Source organism: Ictidomys tridecemlineatus, chromosome 15 (assembly GCF_052094955.1).
Source record: "Ictidomys tridecemlineatus isolate mIctTri1 chromosome 15, mIctTri1.hap1, whole genome shotgun sequence".
Lineage (NCBI taxonomy): Eukaryota > Metazoa > Chordata > Mammalia > Rodentia > Sciuridae > Ictidomys > Ictidomys tridecemlineatus.
In genome coordinates, this window is record NC_135491.1 from 18,423,008 (window position 1) to 18,442,382 (window position 19,375).

Sequence of the window (19,375 nt, forward strand, 5' to 3'; positions counted from 1 at the left end):
GAGAACGAAGCTCAGCAGTGGAGCACATATAATATGCTCAAGGCTCAGGGTTCACCAGCACCCTGCACCATCCCCTCCAAAATATAGGAAATGGATAATAAACTCATTCTCGCATGTAATTGTACATGATGATTTATTATGGCTCTAGAACAGAATGTAAATTTAGTAGTTACAGAAAGGGCTACAAAGTGTGACAAAATAATAATGCTATCACATAGCATTTTAATAAAAACTGGGAAATTAAAACACAAAAACCACAAGTCTATAAACATATACTTTATCATGTTAAATAGGGAGTCACTTGATTTCAAAGAAATTTTTTTTGATAGGGGGCTGGGGATGTAGCTCAGTGGTAGAGCACATGCTCAGCATGCTGAAGGCCCTAGGTTTGCTCTCCAGCATATCCCTCCCCACAAAAGCTAATAAATGGATTTGAAATTAAGGGTGTATTTCCCAAAACATCTTTGAAGAAAACCTTCCCAAGGCAGGCCCAGAAACTAGAATTTCTCTCCCCTCAAATAGGTCAGAGAGGGGCAGGGGTTGTGGCTCAGTGGTAGAGCACTTGCATAGCACGTGCGAGATGCTGGGTTTGATCCTTAGTACCACTTAAAAATAAATAAATAAAATAAAGGTATTGTGCCCAACTACAACTAAAAATAAAATGAACAAATGAATAAGTGAATGAATGAATAAATAGGTCCCTAATCTTCCCCTGCCTTTAATCCTTTTGACCTACCCTTGTCTGAGACCTACCTCATGCCAGGGGGGTCCTGCCCTGAACACTGCTGCACTGAGAGGCTAAGCAGATTGTTGGAACCACAGACCTTCCTTGTTTTTCCCATCCAACCTACTGGCATCAGACAATACTCTTTTTGTTTAATCTCACTTTATACAGCTGCCCATGCTTTAATCATGCCTATGCAATGAAGTCTCCATAAAACACCCCAAAGGACAAGGCTATAGAGCTTCCAGGTAGCTGAACACATGTAGGTTTTCCTAGAGGATGGTGTATCCAGAGGGCATGAAAAGCTCCATGTCCCTTTTCCCATATTTTACCTATACATCTCTTTATCTGTCTTCTTTGTAACATCTGATATAATAAACCAATAGATGAGTTCTGTGGGCCACTCAAACAAATTATCAAACCCAAGAAGGAGTGGAAACCCCAATTTACAACTGGACAGAAGAAACAAAGGTAAAACCTGGGGTTTGGGACTAAGCCCTTAACCTGTGAGTGCTATTTCCACAGAATTAAATAGTAGATAGTGTCAGAATTAAATTAAATCCAGCTTATGTCTGCTTTTACAGAGCTGCTTGCTTGCTGGAAGGAAGAAATCCCTAGGTTGTTAGGGTCATGAAAGCCTTTTGTTGATTGTGGTGTAAAAGCCCAGGAAAAATAGAGCATATGTTATTCCAAAAGACCTGGTAAATCCAAAATCTACAGTAGGCTGGTAACATTCCTTCTTGCTCACAGGAGGTCAGTCTTTCTTCTATTAAAGTTCTCCTCCACCTTTTAAGGTACAGGAGATTGAGCCCAGGGGTACTTAACCACTGAACAACATCTCTAGCCATTTTTATATTTTATTTAGAGACAGAGGCTTGGTAGATTGCTTAGGGCCTTGCTTAGTCGCTGAGGCTGGATCCTCCTGCCTCAGCCTTCTGAGCAACTGAGATTATAGGTGTGGGACACAGCACCAGCTTGTTCTATTACAGCCTTTAAGGGTTTAGTGAAGGCCCATCAACATTTTATTTTGGGTAATCTAGTTACTCAAAACCTACACATTTAAACACTAATCTTATCCAAAAAATATCTTCTCAGAAATATGGAGAATGCTTGATCTGTCTTCTTTGTAACATCTGTTATAAGACACTGTGGCCCACTGACATATAAAATTAAATATCATACAACTCTACCAAGTATGAAGTTATCTTTCTCCTCTGAAAATCATACTACATTCTATCATTCTAGCTATACTTCCTCCTTCTAAAATTTAAAGATGCTCAGGAGAAAGATATGTATTTAAATCAACTTTGCAACTCCCACAGAATCTAACACAGTGCCCTACATATAGCAGACATTTGAATATTTCTTGAATAAATCCTAAAGTGGAAAGGTATTAAGTAAGCTATTTCCAAAAGTATTGAACAGTGTTTAATACAAAGGGAATTAGATTAAATTATACAAAAAACCTACTTAGGATAAAATAAAAGAATGTGTTTTGAGCAAACTTCAGAAATAACAACGGCTTACATAGATGGTGCTGGCTGTTTAGGAGGAAGCCAGGCTATGCAGGGTGTTAGCAGGGTGTTAGTGGGGTTGGAAACTTGTTTGCTATATGTTTCAATTCTCTTTGCCACCCAATGAATCAAGAGGGGGATGCTTCAGCCGGGACTGTCATTGACCCTGGCTATATAAACATTAAAGAAAATTTATGTCTATGAAAAAATAATGAAGATGATTCAAACCAGAAAAAAATACCTATTGCAGCATGTCCAGAGAACATTAATCAATGTACAAGAATTAGGAGATGAAAAAATTCAGATCATCACACAAATGCTTGAATTAGTGGAAAATTGAGAAAGACAAATGGAGTTACATTTACAGTATCTCCAAGATCATGCTGAAAGTGAATGAGCCTCAGCAGAAGCAAAAATGGATTCTAGCCAGCCAGAAAGAGCTTCAAGAAGATCCCATAGGTAGAGAACCAGTTAAAGTCATGATTTATGTTACAGACAAATGGGATCAAGACTGTGATGATCAGTCATCTAAAGAAAGAAAATCCAAGTCAGCCAAGAAAAAGAAATGCTCTAAGGTCATGCAGGAAAGATAAGCCTCGCCTACTGAATTTGTACTAGATCCCAATGACCTATACATCATTTATGTAACCACGTTTCTTGGGGGAAATGAGAGAACTTATAAAACAAAGAGGAAATGGTATTGCCCAAAGTGCAGGGGGAGCTAATGAGAAAACAACAGACTAAGGTACTGAAAAGACACAAAAGGAGAGAAGATTGAGGTAGTGATGGTCAATTCATATTTTCAAGAGTTTATATGTCTTTTATACAATTCATTTACTTTTAGAAAATATTTCAAGGTAAATTCAGAAGACTAAGGAATAATGTTTAATCATTAGTATTAATGGTGTATTAAAAGTTGTACTTAGGGAAAAAACCTGGATGCCAACAGAATGTGGGGAAAACTGTTAGTATTGTATAAAATTGTCTATATTTTGATTTAAAAAATCAACTGCAAAAGCATCAAGTCAGGAAAAAGGTTACAGTTGGTATTTCTCTTCTGACATTTACACAGAAGTCCAGCTCTTGTTCTACTTCCAGTACTATACACTAATTCTTGTGGAAACCATCTGAAATATAGCAGATTTGGAGTAAAGCTATAAAAATGAAACTTTAATATTTTTTAATTATTTAAATATTAAAAGAGCAATCATCTCTTCTACAGTGCAGACCTCTTTGTACAGGCCCTGAAAATAAAGTGGTTGTGAACAAACATATATAATATTATGTATTATCATATATATAATACATAATATACAATATTTTATATAATATATAAATATATTTTATAAAATATGTTATATATACATTTATTTACTTACTTGATTGAATGAACCCAGGGGCTCACATATGCTAGGCAATGCTCTACTGATAAGCTACAGCCCCACTCAATGGATTTTCTATTCAGGACCAGAGCTACATAAAAGGTTCCACAGGCCTGCTCTTTGAATTGCACCACAATCTGCTTCTATAAAACCCCTTTTTCCCACAATCATAGGTTTAAGATCTTGCTCAACTAATGAGATTCTCTCACTTGCAATTTCACTCGCTTCCTCTTTCAGGTTAAGGAAGTATTCTTTATCCAAAATGTTTGGGACCAGATGTGTTTTAGATTTTGAAAAGTGATGTCCTGGGGATGGAACCTGAGTATAAATAAAAAAATTCATAAATGTTTCAAATATACCTTATACACAAAGCCTAAAAGTGAATTTATATAGCACTGTTGGTATTGTATAAAATTGTCTATATTTTGACTCCAACCTATTACTGGACTTCAGGTGTAAATATTTTCAAATTAGGGGTGCTCAAGCTATATACAGAGATTTACTCAGATATTAATATATATATATATATACACACACACATATAGACATATATATATTTATTTTTTAGTTGTAGGTGGATACAATAACTTTTTTTTTTTTTATGTAGTGCTGAGGATAGAACCCTGTGTCTCATGCATGCTAAGTGAGCACTCTACCTCTGAGCCACAACCTCAGCCCTTCTTTTTTTAATTTTTAAATATATATTTTTTTAGCTGTAGTTGGACACAATATCTTAATTTTGTTTATGTTTATGTGGTACAGAGGATCGAACCCAGGGCCTCATACGTGCTAGGAAAGTGCTCTATCACTGAACCACAACCCCAGCCTTCTTCTTCCTCGGGTACCAGGGATTGAACTCAGGGTGCTCTATCACTGAACTACCTGCCCAGGCTTTTTTATTTTTTGTTACTAGCGTTTGAACCCAGGGTGTTTAACCACTGAGCCACATCCCTAGCCCTTTTAATTTTGAGATATGGTCTCACCAAGTTGCTTCGAATCTTGCTAAATTTCTGAGACTAGCTTTAAACTTGCAACCCTGCTGCCTCAGCCTTCTGAACTGCTAGGATTAAAGGCATGTTCCATTACACCTGGCATAGTCTTTTCATATTTCTTCTTTTGAGACAGGGGTTTGCTAAGCTGCTGAAGCTTGCCTTGAATTTATTATATATATGTATATGTATATCACACACACATAATATACCTTTATTTTATTTTTATATGGTACTGAGGATCAAACCCAGTGGCTCACGTGTGCCAGAAGGGCACTCGACCACAGAGCTCCTGCCCCAGCCCCTTTATAATTTATAATCCTATTGCCTCTGCCTCCAAAGTCACTGGGATTACAGGCAAGTGCCTCTGTGCTCAGCAATATATTCTTCTTAATCATAATAATTTCAGACAGCTTTAAGTGGACACTGAGGAGTGCAAGTAAGAATTTCAGGGGAACGACACAGAGAGAAATGTAAAACTAAAAGAGCAATTTTGAAATTTTAGATGGTGAGATAATAATGAAACAATAATTGTCCTGAAAACACTTATTAGAAAGCAAAGATTTGTTTTTAACAAAGATCTCTTTGAAACTGTAGGTAACAGAGATCCTGAAATATTTCTATAAAGCACAAGATGACCAAAGAAAACTGATTTAGAAACCCATTTTTACTCATCTAAGAAAGTAAAACATTCTTCATGTTGTCATCAGTTATTATTATGTTGTCTTCCCCGATTAAAAACTTATCAAGTTGTTCAACTATACATTTTCTGACCAAGTAAAGTTTTCAGAAAAAAGTACTCTTCATGTGATCAACAAATAGTTAATTTGCTAAAACAAGTGACACAACAGGGGAAAGATGTTGATATCTAGCTGTGAAACGTACTAAAATAAAACTTGATAAGCACAAAACTAGTTTTAAGTCTACATTTCCTCTTTGTCAACTCTTAAAATAACTGACCTCACCATTGCCAACTTTCCCCTTTGCTTTCAATCAAGTTTTATATGATGCTGTTGGAATAAACTGAAAGCTGGACTCTGAAATGTCACATTACCAGCTAAAAATTTTCTATGGCTCCCTACAATTTATCAAGATAACGTATTGGCCAGGTGTGGTGACACAGGCCTCTAATCTCAGTGACTTGGGAAGCTGAGGCAGGATGATCACAAGTTTGAGGCCAATCTCAGCAACTTAAGGAGGCTGTAAGCAACTCAGCGAGACCCTATCTCAAATAGCTAAGGATTTGGTTCAGTGGTTAAGCGCCAAGGGTTCAATCCCTGGTACCAAAAAAAAAAAAAAAAAAAACAAAAAAACCCCAACCAAACAAAGGACTTGTTAACCTGACATTTAAATGACAGAGTAAATGATGTATTATGTAAAAGGAAGCAAAATGAAAAGGGGCAGGGCTGAGTTGGTTATCTGACACCTTCTCATTGTCATTTGAAACTTCCACAGCTTTAGTTCTATTTTCTTTGTAAATTTTTTCTCAGTCAGCTGCATTTCTTCAATAATAGCCATGTAAAGAGCACTGAAATTCAAGGGATCCTTGTGGAAAGGCCTCAAATCTGAAGGGACTTGATTAAGAAAATGATAGCAAATGATGCAAGTATTATGGGCCAGGACAAGGGTATGTGCAGCTACAAAGACAAGGATCTTTTTAGCTGTCTTGTTTCCTTGATACACTACAGTATCTATGTGTCTGACTTACCTGTCAGGCCACAGCTTAAATGCTGTCTTCAAGAAACTTTGTACTGCTCTCCTTTCCAGCATCTAGCATAAGGCTAGGATATAATCAGATGAACTTACTTAGTAAGTGCTAAATATGTCTCCTGAATGACAAATTATTAAATAGTATATGCAGATGAAAGGTGTAGGGGAGTTTGTATTTGCTAGTGCTTTTAGTATTACAGAAGAATCTGACAGGTGAAGGGGCACTCTAGACACAGATGTAACATGAGGCCCCCAAAAGAATCAGAACAAGTAGAAGGATAAGGAGGCAAACCCCTGTTAAATTTAGGTTTTATCCATAAAGAAGTATAAAGTTATTTTTAAAATGTTGGGGGCTGGGGCCATAGCTCAATAGTAGAGTGCTTGCCTCACATATATGAGGCACTGGGTTGGATTCTCAGCACTGCATATAAACAAATAAATAAAAATCCATTAATAACTAATAAAATATTTAAAAAATTAATGGGGACATCAGTCAGCAACAATGTAATTTTGAAAAAAAAGGAAGTTCTTGAGAAATTACAGAGGAAGCTGAATATACAGCAAGAAATAAAGATTTCCTACATTATGAATAGTGATAGTAAAGAATGAGAAAGGGGACAGATAATAGAACAAGTCAGAATTAGCAGAGCAAAGGAATATGCCAGAAAAAAAAACAGGAAAGACAGCATTTACTTAACATTTGGTGTGCATTTACTATAGCAGGTCTGATACCTTCCTTCATTGGTTTAGACATAAGCTAGGTATTGTAACATATATTAACTTAGGTAATCCTCACAAGGATTCTGTGTAGTGTAAGGGGCCATTACTCTCATAAAGAATGAAAATAATTCCAAGAATGAGGATTAAAGAAAACTGCATGGGGCTGGGGATGTGGCTCAAGCAGTAGCACGCTCGCCTGGCATGCGTGCAGCCCGGGTTCGATCCTCAGCACCACATACAAACAAAGATGTTGTGTCTGCCGAAAACTAAAATAAATAAATATTAAAAAATTCTCTCAAAAAAAAAAAAAAAAAAGAAGAAAGAAAACTGCATGAAGGTGGGATTGTGGCTCAGTGGTAGAGTGCTTTCCTAGCATGTTTGAGGCACTGGGTTCGATCCTCAACACCACATGAAAATAAATAAAGAAAAGTTAAAAAAAAAAAAAGAAAAAAAACTTTATGAAAACCAAAGAAAGGTATGAGTGGTCTGTAATGAAACCCAAGAGAGACATCTAGGAAGTTTATAAACATACTGGTGAACAGACAGTTGGCTTATTTACAACGTTTCTTTTGGAAAAACTGGTGGACATATTTGGATCACATTTATATAGTTATAAAAGTAAAGACCATATTTTGATCATTCTTCCAAAAAAAAAAAAAAGTTTCTTTGACTATGTAAAACCTGAACTGAGATTTGCAGATGAAAAGGGACAGGGGCAGGGTGCAGTCCCTGAGGCAGAAAGATGTTTATAAAATGAAAATGGGAAAGTACAAGAGAAGGAATGGGCAGAACATGTGGCATGAAATAAAGGCACCAAGGAGCAAGGTAAGAATTTCAGTTTTCCTAAGAACTAAAAACCACTAAAAGATTTCAAAGGAAGTGACATGATTTTGTGAAGATTACTTGTGGGCCAGATAAGAGGTGACAGAGGACTGGGTCAGGGTGGTTATGGTGAAGATGCAGCGAAGAGAGGGAGTCAAAAAGAATTTAGGAGGTAAAATCAAAAGGAATAGAAAGGGGTCTGAGGTTATAGCTCAGTAGTGGAGCACTTGCCTGGCAGGTGTGAGGCACTGGATTTGATCCTCACACAGCACAACATAAAAATAAATAAAGGTATTGGGTTCATCTACAATTTTAAAAAAATAAGGAAAAGAGGAATAGGAAGATTGACTGGATATGAGGTTTCAGGAAAAGGGGCAGATTTTACATGTCTATTTTGAGTATTCATTGTTCATTCAAAGGTAGGAGACTAGATCATTTTCTCAGAAGTTCTGCCAAGTTCACAGCTTCTAAGCATTGTCATTTAACTTCAAGTAAGTATATTCATTGATATATTTTTCCTGGGGTGAGGAAAAAAAAGTATGGCTATCAAGAATGTAGACTTCTAGAATATTTTCTGTGGAACAACACACTACGGGTACTATAAAACACATAAGTTAATAAATAATGGCAATAAGGAAATTTAACTGTGTTCTATTTTGGTTATTTGATTACTCAAAGGAAATAATCCCTTAAAACAGGGTAAAGTGTCTCTCCCATGTGCACCCAGTAAGTAACTGTTCAAAGAGGATCAGTCACACTGAGGAATGAGGTATGCATTAAGAAATTGGACAGTGACTTAAATCACTGTTAAAAGAGCACAAATCAAATGTCAAAAACATTCATTCTAACTTCCATTTGTAATTCTTGGTACATTAAAAAAATAGGGTTGGAAATGTGCTAAACTCATAGCAGTATTTTCACTAATACCACTAGAGCTTGCCTCTATAACTGAAGTTTGATAGTATTCCCTGCCACATACACTGAGCTTTAAAGAAAAATGTCCACATGCACAAGTAGGTTGGGTATTTAAAAAATCTACCTGGGTGGCTAAGGGTGTAGATCAGTGGTAGAGTATGTATTCAGTATATGTAACGTCCTGGGTTCAATCCCTACAACAAAAATTAAAAAAACAAAACAAAAACAAAAAGAGCTAACAATAAGAGCACACAACACACATGCAAATCAAGTCAATATAGGAAATAGAAAATACTAAATCAATACAGGAAATATTAAGATGTAGCTTGCATTCTATGATAAATAAACAAGAACAGGCTGTGAATGAAGAGAAAAATTACAGACAACAACAAAAAACTCCAGGTACTTTTACATACATGCTTACATTATCAACTGGATAGCTCTGAAAGCCAAGCACAAGATACTGAGGCCTGAATGACAGGTTGTAGAGGGAGAGGTGTTTTCACTAAGTTATTGAAAATTTTTATCATAATCAATGATTTCTTATTTAAAAAGAAATGGGGAAACCACACACACACACACACACACACACACACACACACACACACTCTCTCTCTCTCGCTCGCTCTCTCACTCACTCACACTCACCTCACTCAAATTCAATGTAAGTATCAAACAGAAGGGCACTAACACATTGGTAAACCAAAAGACCAATTTGGGAAAAAGTCTCAGAATCCAGAGCAGAAAATTTAAAAGCTAGAAAATATACAAAAATAATGGGGCTGGGGATGTGGCTCAAGCGGTAGCGCGCTCGCCTGGCATGCGTGCGGCCCGGGTTCGATCCTCAGCACCACATACCAACAAAGATGTTGTGTCTGCCGAGAACTAAAAAATAAATATTAAAAATTCTCTCTCTCTCTCTCTCCTCTTAAAAAAAAAATAATGGAGGATAAATGTTTAAAACTATAAATCTGTCAAAAGAACTCCACAATGAGAAACAATGATCAAAAGAACAAATAGTTTTCCTGAGCTAAAGAAAGGCTTGATTCTTTAGATCAACAGGGTCACCCAATACAAGACAGAATGTTTAAAGAAAAAGTCCTAGAAGAGTTCAAATGGAAGTTGCTGGAAAATCCACCAACAATATGTTTGTTATACAGAAAAGAGATTCAGACTAGTATCTAGCTTCTCACATGTAGCAGTAAATGCCAGGGAACAACAGAACAATGTTAAGGAGTACAATGGAAAAGAGACCTGGTAAGGCAAAATATTTTACATGTGAAATAACAAAAAGACCAATAAGAAGACATGCACCTCAGAATATTTTTTCTTTATTCTTTTTGGAAAGAAAATTTCAGCCAAACGAATTAAAAGAATTGTGAAATAACTTAAAAGTTTTTTTTAAATACACATTCTCAAGTTTTCCATTTTATTCTCTCATTTGCATTTTTTTTTAAAGAGAGAGTGAGAGAGGAGAGGAGAGGAGAGGAGAGGAGAGAGGGAGAGGGAGAGGGAGAGAGAGAGAGAGAGAGAGAGAGAATTTTTAATATTTATTTATTTTAGTTCTCGGCGGACACAACATCCTTGTTGGTATGTGGTGCTGAGGATCGAACCTGGGCCGCACGCATGCCAGGCGAGCGCGCTACCGCTTGAGCCACATCTCCAGCCCCCGTTAAAAGTTTTTATCTATATCAATATTGCTAATAAAACTGTTCTTAAAGGATTCTAAAAACACAAGCAATATAATAAGAATCTGTAATTACAATCTCAAATTATGTAAACCTGGAAAATGGAGCAAAGGGAAAAAACCCCCAAAAGATGCGAAAGTTTTGGTTTTAGGCACATAGAAGGTAGTTTTTATTCATCTATCTTGGAAAACTAATAAGTCAAGGTCAGTCTCAGCATTTTAGCAATTTAGTGAGACCCTGTCAAAAATACAAGGACTGGGGATGTAGCTCAGTGTTAAAGCATCTCTGCATTCAATCTCCAGTATCAAACAAACAAAAACAAAATAAACAAAACAAAAACCCCCACCAAACCCATTATAGTTAAGTTGATATATTCCCAAACCCCCAGTGATACCTATATACACTATAGGGTATATACACACCCACATCAATGATAAAGCTTAATTTATAAATTAGAAACAGTAAGAGATTAACAATAACAAAAAAATAACAATATACTATAATAAAAGTCATGTGAATATAGTTTCCCTCTCAAAAAAAAAAAAATTTTTTTTTTGGTACCAGAGATTGAACTCAAGGATGCTTAACCACTGAGCCACACCCTAGCCCTTGTTTTATTTTAAGACAGGGTCTCAGGACTAGGTTGCTTATAGCTTAGCTAACTTGCCAATGCTGGCTTTGAACCTGTGATCCTCCTGCCTCAATGTCTTGAGCCGCATAAATAAAAATTTATGCCCAGCTCAAATTCTGATTGTACTATATTTACCTTTCATGTGATATAAAGATGATACAATGCCTACATGATAAAATTAGGTGAGGAGGTATTTTTGATACTTAGCTTTAGGTTACTACATAAGGATTATTTGAAACAGAAGCACTGCTAATACTGTGATACTTTTGACAGTAGATCAAAGATGGTACCTCTAACTAAAGGTAGGGTAGTGAATTACAGGGATGATTCACATCCTGGACAGACAGAGCAGGACTGTGTAAGACTTCATCAAACTACTCAGAATGGCATACAATTTAAAACTTATGAATTGATCTTTTAAATTTTTCATTTAATATTTTGAACCATGATTGACGAAGGGAAACTGAAAGATAGTGAAACTACAAATAAGTGTGGACAACTATGTAACTGTTTGAAATTTAAGGCCTCTAAGAATGTAAGAATTTTAAACACTGCATGGTCCATGAGCATTACATATTAAAAGCAAAGCAGAGTATAGAAAAGTACTCTAGGACTAGGGACAGGAGCAGGTGCTGAGTAACCAGGCACAAAGCTTTCTGGGATAATGGAATGGTTTAAAACTGGACTATGGTGATGGCTGCACAACCATCACTGTATTGTACAATTACAATGAGTTAATTCTACAGTATATGAATTACACACAGGAAGACTGTTGAGAAGAAAAAAAATTACATAATTGTATATAGTTGCTAAAATGACACAACCCATTATGTCCTATCTCTCATACACAGGACACTGATTAAAAAAAAATTTAAATTGAGTAACAAATATATCACTTTGATCACTTTGATATAAATGTTTTTAGAACTCTATTCTTTTGAGAAAATAGGTGAATGATTAAAAAATTTTCATATACATATGCAAAAAACCCCTAAATTCTACATTATGATTTCCCATCTATTTTAACACACCTGTGTCAACATTGTTGAAATAGAACTGAAAACTTGAAACTTAATGGGTTTAATAAAATTTAACATTAATTATTGTATTTAAAAAACTCCACTTATCAGAAGAGAAACAGATTAATATTTTCTCAATATGGATGTCTTGGCATCTAGTATGCATACATTCATTAAATGACATCAAAGTGTGGTACCTCTGCTCAACTGTGCCTAGGTTATCCAAAAACTTCTATTTTATGCTATCTTGAGAATACATGAAGATAACCAATTATGTGACATACAGAGGGATTTGAAAATTTGACCATTGTTTAAGTAAATTTTCAGCTCCATCTTTACCCACAATTACTTCATACCCTCTAGTTTCCTTTGTACTGTTGATAACAATTCCTGAGCCTTTTAGGAGTTTAGGGATACAAATAAGGTTACTTCTTGGCTTTACCAACTGCCTACTTAGGTTGCAGTATTCTCATTTCTGCTAAGAAGTCAATTCAGTCTCCATAATTTTGTGATGCTATTTACATTTCAAACTACTTTGTCTTATATTGATTTATGTGTTTTTAAAAGTTCCTCTCAGGTAGTTTTGATAGAATTTATCATCAGGGAGGAAAAGTAAAAACATGTCCATTCTGCTGTCTTTACCCAATAGTCTAAATTTAATCCTGATATTTTAAGCTGCTTTTTATCTCCCAAATGATAAAAAAAAAAAAAAAAGGCAAGAGACAGAGATATGAGAATGTAAGAGAAACAGGAAAAAAAGAGAAGAGGATAAATGTATCCATTAGGAGTTTCAAAAAGGAATAGTGCTGGGCATGGTGGCCTATACCTGTAATCCCAGCAGTGGCTTGGGAGGCTGAGGCAGAAGGATTACAAATTCAAGGCCAGTCTCAGAAACTCAGGGAGACCCTATCTCCAAAAAAAAAAAAAAAAAAAAAAAAGGCTGGGAATATTGCTCGACTTCAGTTCCCTCCTCCACCCAAAGACTGGGAACAGGAAGAGGGAGGAACACAAACAAGTTAGAAAGAAAATGACTTTTTAGATTTTCCACAGAGAATTGAGTCTGAAGACTCATCTGCAGATCCACAAGGTCCACAGAGAAATACTGGGGGTAAGGGGGGAGTGGGGGAAAAATCCCAATAATCACATTTGAAAATTCTAGGGTAAAAAATTCTAAGCTTCCAGAGAGAAAAATTCTTAAGGATCAGATTAGCAATAGCAATACCAGAATGTCAGAAGACAGCAAAGCAGTAACTTCAAAGTTCTATACAGAAGATATTTAAATTTTCAGCTACCTAACCAATCAAGCCATCAAGAAAACAGGTTGGGCTGGTAATACAGCTCAGTGATGATACAGTACTTGTCCAGCATGCAGAAAGCCCTGGGTTTGAACCCCAGCACTGCAAAACAAAAACAAAAAACAGGTTCAGTAAGAAAATCTGTCAACCAAATACTCCATCTTTTAAAAAAATTTTCATTACAAAGCAGCGGTCAAGTAAAACTGGGTAATAAGTGTGTCAATCAAGAGGCCTTAACTGGATCTAAGAAACAGGAAGTTTAGAGTGTCTTTGACTAAACTAGCAAGAGATAATGAACCAGAGAAAATAAGAGGTGGTAAGAGGTCAAATTCTGGATCTATTTTGAAATTAGAGGGGCTGAGGTTGTGGCTCAGGGGGCTGCAGTTGTGGCTCAGTGGTAAGAGCTCTTGCCTAGAACGTGTGAGGCACTGGATTCGATCCTCAGCACCACATAAAAATAAATAAACTAAGGTATCGTGTCCATCTACAACTATATATAAAGAAAGCAGAGCTGATAGGTTCAGATCACATATGAAGTGTGAAAATGAGAAGAATCAAGCATGAATCCAAAGTTTTTGACCTTACCAACTAGAAGTATGGAGCTGTCATTCAATTACATGAGGAAGGTTGAGGAAGAACAGATTTAGGACACACTGAACTGAGATTTTATAGCTATCCATCCCCTTATGTGGAGATATTAAGGAGGTGACTGGACATGTAGATCAAGAATTCAGAGAAAGCTGAGTGCAGTGGCATATGCCTGTAATCCCAGCAGCCCAGGAGGCGAAGACAGGAGGGTCTTGCTTCAAAGCTAGCCTCAGCAAAAATGAGGTGCTAAGAAACTCAGTGAGACCCTGCCTCTGAATAAAATACAAAATAGGGCTGGGGATGTGGATTAGTGGTCGAGTGCCCCAGAGTTCAATACCCAGTAACCTACTCCCTGTCCAAAAAAAATTGTGCAGAGAGGTATAGGCAGAGAAAGGAATTAGTAATGTATAGAAAATATTTCAAGTTATGAACTGGATGAGATCATCAAAAGACTGCAGATGATTAAGCCATACCTAGTGACATACCTATATCTCAGCTACTGGGGAGGCTGAGGCAAAAGGATTATTTGAGTTTAGGAGTTCAAGACCAGTCTAGTCAACATAATAAGAATCCCAACTTGAAAAATAAAAAGACACAGAAAGACTAAAAGAGAGAAGTGAGCCCTGAAGCTTTTCAACATTTGGAAGTTTAAGAGTTGAGAAATCAACAAAGGAAACTGAAAGGAAGTGAGTAAAAAATGAGAAAAAAACAGGATAAGGTCAAGTGATAAAAACACTTCACAGAGAACAGCTCAACTGTGCCGTACAATGTTGACTGGGTTAGTAGAATAAGAATAAAAACTGACCACTGGATTTAAAAACATGGAGGTCTTGTGGTACCTTGATCAGAACAGCTTCTTATCTGAGGGAATAAAAATCTAAATGAAATGGGTTTTTAAAAAATGGACAACCAAAAAAACACACACACACACACAAAAAAACACAAAACAAACAAACAAAGGGACATAAGTGATATAGGAATTTTGCTATAAAAAGAGGCAGAAATAGGATAACAGAAAAGAGGAAATGCAGTTTTGTTTTTTTTAAATCAGAGGAATAATAATATATCTGTAAGAAAATTGAAAAAAAAATTAGAGAAGAAAAAAACTAAGGAGAATATAAAACTGCAGGGCCAATGTACCTGAGTAATGAAGAGGGATGAAAAATGAATAAACAGAAAGGTGGTTTTAGGCCAAAGTTAAGAATAGTTTATTTTGTCCAGCAAAAAGGTAGAGGTCTGAGGGCAAAAATGCAGGCAACTATGTAGATGTGAGATAAGTTTGTTAAAAATTCTGTATTTGGGAGCTGTGGCTCGCCTGGCGTGCGTGCGGCCTGGGTTCGATCCTCAGCACCACATACAAAGATGTTGTGTCCGCCAAATACTAAAAAATAAATATTAAAAAAAATTCTCTCTTTCTCTCTCTCCCTCTCTCTTTAAAAAAAAATTCTGTATTTGTCTGCTTTTTAAAAAAATTTAACTGGTACATAGATTAACAGGGTACCACGTAATATTCTGATACACAATACACTGCATGATATTTAAATTAAGCAGAGCACAGTAACCCATACCTTTAATACCAGCTACTCAGGAAGCTAAAGCAGAAGGATCCCAAGTTCAAGGACAGCCTGGAAAACTCTGTGAGACCCTATCTCAAAATAAAAATAAAGAGGGCTAGGAATGTAGCTCAGTGGTACATACTAGGCTCAATCCCCAGAATAACAATACATACATACATACATACATACATACATACATACATAAAGCTAGACAAGTTAAACATAGCTAACTCTTCCAACATTTATCATTTCTTTATTACTTTCAAAATCGTTGCTTCTAGCTTTCTGAAAAGTACTATACTGTTATCTATAGTCACCCTATTGTGCAACAGCACTTGTCTGCTACTATTTTCTCAGTTAGAAAGGAAGAAAGGTTAATAAGCTGAAGGCAAAGATGAAGGAGGTATAGGAGGTCTCAGGAAAAGGAATGGAATAGCCAAGTAGAAGAGTATAATGAAAGGTCTATAGAAAAACAATATGATTTTTGGGAAGTGACTATAACTGTTGAGGTTAGTGAACATAAATTTAGAGTAAAACTGGTCAGTAAGTCTATTTTTATATAACCATGGGTATGATTTCTGCAAGCTTGGATGTAAAAACGGCAAGAGAAGGGAATGGGTATAGAGTGAGGGTATTTGCACCGATTGTAATGACTAACCATGGAATTTAATAGGAAAGAGGTGAAGTTGTGAGGGGGAATGAGACACAGTGAAAGGTAGTAAGATCAAGACACTGTATATTAGTAACAGGTCTGAATGCCTGATAAAGCTGGTGTATTAAAGACTCGTGATTAGAAATAACAATGGGATTGCTACTCTTTATTAAGCACTTAGAATAAACTAGTTATTTCAGTATCACTTCATTTAATTATCAGTATGACTCTGAAAGATGGGCATGGTTATCACCTCTATTGAAAAGATAAAGAAGGGGCTGGGGTTGTGGCTCAGTGGCAGACTGCTTGCCTAGCATATGTGAGGCACTGGGTTTGATTCTCAGCAAAACATATAAATAAATAAAATAAAGATCCATCTATAACTAAAAAAAAAGGAAAGATGAAGAAGCTGGGTGTGGTGGTACACACCTGTAATCTCAGTGACTTTGGAGGCTAAGGCAGGAAGATCCCAAGTTTGAGGCCACACCAGCTAAGCAACTTTGCAAGACTCTGTCTCAAAATAAAAAATTAAAAAGGTCTAGGGATATAGCTCAGTAGTAAAGAGACCCTGGGTTAATACCTAACACCAAAAATAGAAAGAAAGAAAGAGCCAGGAACAGTAACACAAATCTAAAATCCCAGCCCCCAGAGATTCAGGAGGCTAAGGCAGAAAGATCACAAATTCAAGGTCAGCAGCAATTTAACAAGACTATTAAAAAAAAAAAAAAAAAAGTGGTGTATGTAGCTCAGTAGCGAATTACCCTGGGTTCACTCCACAGTGGTGGGAATGAAGTAAAGTTAAATTACTTGGCCCATGGTCAAAGCTCTTTTCTTCCAGTCTAAACAAAACCAAACCCCCACAAAATTATAATAAGATTCTTGTGAATAAATTATTTTACAGCAATGATATCATATTTAAAAATAGCTGAAGTACTACTTTACAGCATCATGGAGAGAAAGGGTAAACTTTTCTTATAGAAGGCATCTTCTAGCATGAAGCAATTAAACTATTTTGTGGTTATTGTTATTAATGGGGCACTGAGTTAAATACAAAGTTATTGTATGTTATCATGTACAGATAAGATTTCTTCTTTTTTTTTCTCTTTTTCTTTTCTTCTTCTTCTTCTTCTTCTTTTTTTGTTGTTGTTACAGTACTGGAAAATCAAACCCAGGGCCCAGGCCCTCATGTATTTTAGGTAAATGCTTTTCTGCTCTACATTCTGAGTCTAAATAAGACTTCTTTACTTTTATTTCTTTCCTTCTCCTATTATATTCTTTGGGCTTACTGTTTTCTCTATTTCTCGTACACAAAGTCATGGCTCATCTTAAATTATTAGAAATGTACAATTTGGGGCACCTAACTTCAGATTCAGAGTTACCAAGTTTTCTGTAACAAAAAAGCAACAATAAGTTTCCAAGGCTTCAAGTTCTGGCAACGTCACTAAATAGGGCAACCAAAAGAAACCAGGGCTTTACTAGGGCTTCAAGTTTCACTAGATCTTTGCAGTTCTAGGTCGTGATTTTGTGAATTGCTAGATTAATATCTCTAAGTTGTATGAGACATAAATAAAATACCTTATAAGTATTTCATCCATCATACAAAGCTCTGCTACTCTCTCTGCTGGGGCTATGGTTTACAACTACATGTCTAATTAACAATCCTGAAGTGGACAAACTACGACATTGAAAACTTACCAGATGATTAAAGAAATAATCTGTTTACAATTTACCACTTTTGTGTCCTTCCAATAATCCCTTGATTTTAAGGGCAAATCATTTAAGAACAATTGACTAATATAATTACTCTTTTTAAAATATCTTTATTTCGTTTATTCATTTTTATGTGGTGCTGAGGATCGAACCCAGTACCTCACATATGCAAGGCAAGCGCTCTGCCACTGAGCCACAACCCCAGCCCCATAATCACTATTTTTTCATGAAGTTTCTTGTCCTTATGCAGTGGCAATCTATTTTCCATCTGAATTATTAAACAGGCACAACTAAGTAAGATACATAAGAATTCTTTATTTTGATAAGTTTTTCACTAATTTTAGCTTATTTCATTTGGCACTATATATATTCATTTACAGATACAGGTGCAAATATAACTAGAATTATTTTATAAACTATTCATGTCTATTGCACTTCATGATAATTTCCTCCAAAATCTGGAACTGATTCTTTCTTTAAATATTAAATGAAAATGATAACTGAGCTGGAATCACAAAATAAAAAAGTTTATCTCCCCAACAATGTCAATTTTGTCATAAAAATGCATCCATTTGTATCCCTACTAGCTGAAATTCTCCAATACTCCCGTTGGGAAAGCTGGATATTTTAATATTAAATGGAAAATACATTGTGAATATAAAAAAGCATTATTTGGAGGTATCCCCAGGAGATTTTTACAAGATTAATAAACTAAAATGCTAAATAATTTCCATTTACTCACTCACTAAATAAACATTTGTTCATCCCAGTTGGTCAGACTCTGAAGTGGGGAGGGAAGGTGAAGACAAGCACATATATGCAAATAGCAAAGAAGATTAAGTGTAGGTCATGATCAGTACTAAGAAGAAAATAAACTCAGAGCTGAGACAAAGACTGCAACAAACTGCAGAAACAAACTGTAATCCAGATTAGCCACAAACACACTTAATAGATTGACATCAATGCCTTTCCAGAGTGCCTTTAAGACTTCTTGACATTTACTTAGGTTCCTAGGATCAAAGCTCATCAAGCTTACCTTAGTTTCACTTGACAGGACTAAAGCTAGTCAGTGAAATCGCTAACAGAATATAAAGGACATCATCCATTGAGCAGAACCTTTCTGATTAGACTTTTGATTTTATATTATGTTATATTATAACAAACTATACATTTTCAAGAGAGAAAAGGGATGTTTCAAATAATTATGCTAGAACAAGCATTAATGATGATTCCCACCAGGGAAAACCAGGACATATAGTCAAACTAATTCTATACCACATCAAAAGTTAACTAGTCAAAAATTTCCAGAGCACTATATAGTTTAAGGTATATTTAAATTATAAGTACTCTTCAAATAAAAGACCTAAATTATAGCTGGGTGCAGTGGAAAACAAATGCCTGTAATCCCAGCAACTCAGGAGGATGAAGAGTTCAAAGCCAGCCTCAGCAAAAGTAAGGTG

At 35.9% G+C, this 19,375-nt stretch overlaps 1 protein-coding gene and 1 pseudogene across 11 annotated transcripts in view; one reads left to right on the forward strand and one right to left on the reverse strand.

Annotated features, from left to right (window-relative positions):
- The window catches only part of Lsm14a (LSM14A mRNA processing body assembly factor), a 70,022-nt gene that overhangs the window by 45,972 nt on the left and 4,675 nt on the right, over positions 1-19,375 (reverse strand). The gene's annotated exons all lie outside the window — the stretch shown is intronic.
- Positions 2,456-3,021, forward strand: LOC110598693 (inhibitor of growth protein 2 pseudogene; annotated as a pseudogene).